This window comes from Myxocyprinus asiaticus, chromosome 31, assembly GCF_019703515.2.
Source record: "Myxocyprinus asiaticus isolate MX2 ecotype Aquarium Trade chromosome 31, UBuf_Myxa_2, whole genome shotgun sequence".
Classification (NCBI taxonomy): Eukaryota; Metazoa; Chordata; class Actinopteri; order Cypriniformes; family Catostomidae; genus Myxocyprinus; species Myxocyprinus asiaticus.
The window spans coordinates 26,363,103-26,369,074 of NC_059374.1; positions in this window are offsets into that span (position 1 = coordinate 26,363,103).

Genomic DNA, 5,972 nt, shown 5'->3' on the forward strand with positions numbered 1-5,972 from the left:
AGTTCAATTGAATTTTAAGTGTGTTTCACTCTTGTAAAAGATGTTTTGAAACTGCTGCTTCCCAGACAAGCTAATACATTGTAAGTTATATGCAATCCACTCAACAGAAGTTCATTAATGATTTCAAACATGTATTTTCACTTTCTGCATAGGGCCCACAGAGAGTAAAAAAAAAAAAATAATAATAAAAAAAAAAATTTGACCTCAATAATGCTCTTCTGTATATATATATATATATATATATATATATATATACACTATATTGCCAAAAGTATTCGCTCACGCATCCAAATAATTGAATTCATGTGTTCCAATCACTTCCATGGCCACAGGTGTATAAAATGAAGCACCTAGGCATGCAGACTGCTTCTACAAACATTTGTGAAAGAATGGGCCACTCTCAGGAGTGAATTCCAGCGTGGTACTGTGATAGGATGCCACCTGTGCAACAAGTCCAGTCGTGAAATTTCCTCGCTACTAAATATTCCACAGTCAACTGTCAGTGGTATTATAACAAAGTGGAAGCGATTGGGAATGACAGCAACTCAGCCACGAAGTGGTAGGCCACATAAAATGACAGAGCGGGGTCAGCGGATGCTGAGGCGCATAGTGCGCAGAGGTCGCCAACTTTCTGCAGAGTCAATCGCTACAGACCTCCAAAGTTCATGTGGCCTTCAGATTAGCTCAAGAACAGTGCATAGAGAGCTTCATGGAATGGGTTTCCATGGCTGAGCAGCTGCATCCAAGCCATAAATCACCAAGTGCAATGCAAAGCATCGGATGCAGTGGTGTAAAGCACGCCGCCACTGGACTCTAGAGCAGTGGAGACGCGTTCTCTGGAGTGACGAATCATGCTTCTCCATCTGGCAATCTGATGGACGAGTCTGGGTTTGGCAGTTGCCAGGAGAACGGTACTTGTCTGACTGCATTGTGCCAACTGTGAAGTTTGGTGGAGGGGGGATTATGGTGTGGGGTTGTTTTTCAGGAGCTGGGCTTGGCCCCTTAGTTCCAGTGAAAGGAACTCTGAATGCTTCAGCATACCAAGAGATTTTGGACACTTCCATGCTCCCAACTTTGTGGGAACAGTTTGGGGATGGCCCCTTCCTGTTCCAACATGACTGCGTGCCAGTGCACAAAGCAAGGTCCATAAAGACGTGGATGAGCGAGTTTGGTGTGGAAGAACTTGACTGGCCTGCACAGAGTCCTGACCTCAACCCGATAGAGCACCTTTGGGATTAATTAGAGCAAAGACTGTGAGCCAGGCCTTCTCGTCCAACATGAGTGTCTGACCTCACAAATGCGCTTCTGGAAGAATGGTCAAAAATTCCCATAAACACACTCCTAAACCTTGTGGAAAGCCTTCCCAGAAGAGTTGAAGCTGTTATAGCTGCAAAGGGTGGGCCGACATCATATTTAACCCTATGGATTAAGAATGGGATGTCACTTAAGTTCATATGCATCTAAAGGCAGATGAGCGAATACTTTTGGCAATATAGTGTATATATAGCCTAGTAAATATTATTATGGAAAATGGTCTCTGTCCTTAATTGAAATAATAAAAGACTGTCAGACATTCATAGTAGTGTACAAGAGGCTAAAGGCACATCTTAAGGAAAATGTGCTTTTTGTCTGGTCACAAAGTGTATCAAGATTTATTTATTTTTTATTGAATATTAATGGAGCAACATAATTTGTTTGAAAAGAAATAATAATGAAAGGTTGTTTTGATTAAAAGTCTTTTTTTTTTTTTTTTACCCTTGTGTGACCTTCGGAACGTTTGTGTCGTTTTCATTTTTGTTTTTTTCAATCATTTTGGCTGTGTTAATGCCAACGGTATAAATTTTGCCAAAGGTGTGTATTTTTGGGGAAATTTAATATTTCAACCTCAGTTCCTATAATACATTTATAATACACTGTGTATACAACATAGTTACACTCAGGACCTTCAGGACAAAAATTTCCCCATTGAAACCCATTAAAATGGCAATATTTGATCCCAGTGCCATTAAAGCATAAAATCATGAATTCTGTGATATTATGCTTTCATTCCAGAGCCCTGGCTTCAAAATTTAAATGTTTAATATTTTCCACCAGATGGTGCCATTTTTCTCATGTTTAGCCTATGGAGCAAATACATGCTTTTCCCCTATTTTCTGTTTGCTGTATTATAGAGCACTGCAGGCCAGCTGAATAAAAAATTGTGTGGGTGTGTTGGTATGGATGTCAGAGTGTGTTTTGTATGTGTGTGTGTGTGTGTGTGTGTGTGTAAAAAACAACAGTGGCATTATGTAAACAAACTGGCATTTAAAGGGTTAAAATCCTGAAAATGAATGAATATTTGCTAGTTATGACCAGGACTGATGTTGGTTAAAAAGTCAGTGAAAATGGAAAATAATATTAATATATAATATTTTTATGGCAGTTTTTTTGACACGGACATTTTTGTCCTTTTAAGGTCCTGAGTGTGAGGTTTTTTTTTTTTTATCTGATATTGCACAACAAATAATAATGCACCAAAATCAATGTCATATACCAGACTGATAATCCCAAAAAAAAAAAAAAAAAAAAATCCCCTTAGCATTTAGTGCACACGCAACGATCTCATGGATCAGGAATATTTTGCAGTGCATTGTGACAAACAGGTGTTAAGGAAAGTACTGTGGTAGTATTTGTTGCTAATAAGTGTTTTGGGAGAAAATCTAATCAAATCAAATGTGCCTTTTTCCCCATGGGGCCTTTAGGCCGGTGTACCCTACTATCATAATATAATACCGTATACACTGTAAAAATGTTAACTTAAAAATGTGCTTAACATGGTCACATCTAAATTAACTGGTTTTTATTCAAGTCCAACACTGGAGCCCCACAGGGCTGTGTTCTCAGCCCACTCCTGTATTCTCTGTACACACATGACTTTGTGGCAACACAGCTCCAATGCCATCATTAAGTTTGCTGATGATACGACGGTGGTAAGTCTGATCACTGACAATGATAAAACAGCCTACAGAGAGGAGGTGCACACTCTGACACGCTGGTGTCAGGAGCACAACCTCTCCCTCAACGTCAGTAAGACAAAGGAGCTTGTGGTGTACTTCAGAAGAAAAGACAGAGAACACAGTTCCATCACCATCAATGGAGCACCAGTGGAGAGAGTCAGCAGCTTCAAGTTCCTGGGTGTCCACAGCACTGAGGAACTAACATGGTCCATCCACACTGAAGTCGTTGTGAAGAAGACTCATCAGCGCCTCTTCTTCCTGAGACGGCTGAGGAAGTTTGGAATGAACCGCCACATCCTCACACGGTTCTACACCTGCGCTGTAGAGAGCATCCTGACTGGCTGCATCTCCGCCTGGTATGGCAATAGCACCGCCCACAACCACAAAGCCCTGCAAAGGGTGGTGCGAACTGCCAGACACATCATCGGAGGTGAGCTTCCCTCCTTCCAGGACATATATACCAGGCAGTGTGTGAAAAAAGCTTGGAGGATCATCAGAGACTCCAGCCACCCGAGCCATGGGCTGTTCTCACTGCTACCATCAGGCAGGTGGTATCGCAGCACCAGGACCCGCACCAGCCGACTTCATGACAGCTTCTTCCCCCAAGCAATCAGACTTTTGAACTCTTGATCTCTCATAATCAATATACATCAGCACTGCACTTTATGAATCTTATTATCTCACACCGGACTGTCATAAATTATATTCTCTCTTAACAACACACTGGCAACTTACTATCAACCGACAGCCTGAATGTCAATACAGTACAATACAACCTACTGTACATTTTATATACACTATACAGGTGCATCTCAATAAATTAGAATGTCGTGGAAAAGTTCATTTATTTCAGTAATTCAACTCAAATTGTGAAACTCGTGTATTAAATAAATTCAATGCACACAGATTGAAGTAGTTTAAGTCTTTGGTTCTTTTAATTGTGATGATTTTGGCTCACATTTAACAAAAACCCACCAATTCACTATCTCAAAAAATTAGAATATGGTGACATGCCAATCAGCTAATCAACTCAAAACACCTGCAAAGGTTTCCTGAGCCTTCAAAATGGTCTCTCAGTTTGGTTCACTAGGCTACACAATCATGGGGAAGACTGCTGATCTGACAGTTGTCCAGAAGACAATCACTGACACCCTTCACAAGGAGGGTAAGCCACAAACATTCATTGCCAAAGAAGCTGGCTGTTCACAGAGTGCTGTATCCAAGCATGTTAACAGAAAGTTGAGTGGAAGGAAAAAGTGTGGAAGAAAAAGATACACAGCCAACCAAGAGAACCGCAGCCTTATGATTGTCAAGCAAAATCGATTCAAGAATTTGGGTGAACTTCACAAGGAATGGACTGAGGCTGGGGTCAAGGCATCAAGAGCCACCGCACACAGACGTGTCAAGGAATTTGGCTACAGTTGTCGTATTCCTCTTGTTAAGCCACTCCTGAACCACAGACAACGTCAGAGGCATCTTACCTGGGCTAAGGAGAAGAAGAACTGGACTGTTGCCCAGTGGTCCAAAGTCCTCTTTTCAGATGAGAGCAAGTTTTGTATTTCATCTGGAGGAAGGGTGGAGAAGCTCATAGCCCAAGTTGCTTGAAGTCCAGTGTTAAGTTTCCACAGTCTGTGATGATTTGGGGTGCAATGTCATCTGCTGGTGTTGGTCCATTGTGTTTTTTGAAAACCAAAGTCACTGCACCCGTTTACCAAGAAATTTTGGAGCACTTCATGCTTCCTTCTGCTGACCAGCTTTTTAAAGATGCTGATTTCATTTTCCAGCAGGATTTGGCACCTGCCCACACTGCCAAAAGCACCAAAAGTTGGTTAAATGACCATGGTGTTGGTGTGCTTGACTGGCCAGCAAGCTCACCAGACCTGAACCCCATAGAGAATCTATGGGGTATTGTCAAGAGGAAAATGAGAAACAAGAGACCAAAATGCAGATGAGCTGAAGGCCACTGTCAAAGAAACCTGGGCTTCCATACCACCTCAGCAGTGCCACAAACTGATCACCTCCATGCCACGCCGAATTGAGGCAGTAATTAAAGCAAAAGGAGCCCCTACCAAGTATTGAGTACATATACAGTAAATGAACATACTTTCCAGAAGGCCAACAATTCACTAAAAATGTTTTTTTTATTGGTCTTATGATGTATTCTAATTTTTTGAGATAGTGAATTGGTGGGTTTTTGTTAAATGTGAGCCAAAATCATCACAATTAAAAGAACCAAAGACTTAAACTACTTCAATCTGTGTGCATTGAATTTATTTAATACACGAGTTTCACAGTTTGAGTTGAATTACTGAAATAAATGAACTTTTCCACGACATTCTAATTTATTGAGATGCACCTGTATATACTATTTTTTTTTTACTGTATAATATGTATTCTATATTGTGTGTATTGTATAATGTACATTGTATGTTATTATTTGTATACTGTGTTGTGTAATTATGTGTATATTAGATTTTAAATTGTGTTGTGTAAATCTGATGTTTATTGTAAATTGGTATATGTCTCATCACTGTCACGACTGCTATGTTGCTCGGAACTGCACCCAAGAATTTCACACACTTGTGTATATGGTTGTGTGACAATAAAAGTGATTTGATTTGATTTGAAATGTGCTTTGATCTGACTAAATCAACCTGACAAATGAGGTTACACCAGCTGAAGACATTTAATGGGTAAGATCAAGCAGAAATACATCCGAGGTAACAACTGCAGTTTACCACTTTTTTTTCCAGTGTCGTAGGCTATCCAACATTTCTCATCTCGCCAAAAGGAAGACCTTTTTTTTTTTAATAACTTGTTTTATTTTCCATTTAACAATACAAAGGTCATATACAAATTGTTTTAATATTAATTACAAAACAAGAATACGTTAAAAAAAAAGAACAATTTTAAGCTGTATACTGTACATTTTTTTATTGAATGAAACCTGACTCATCTATTAGGCTAACTGAGACA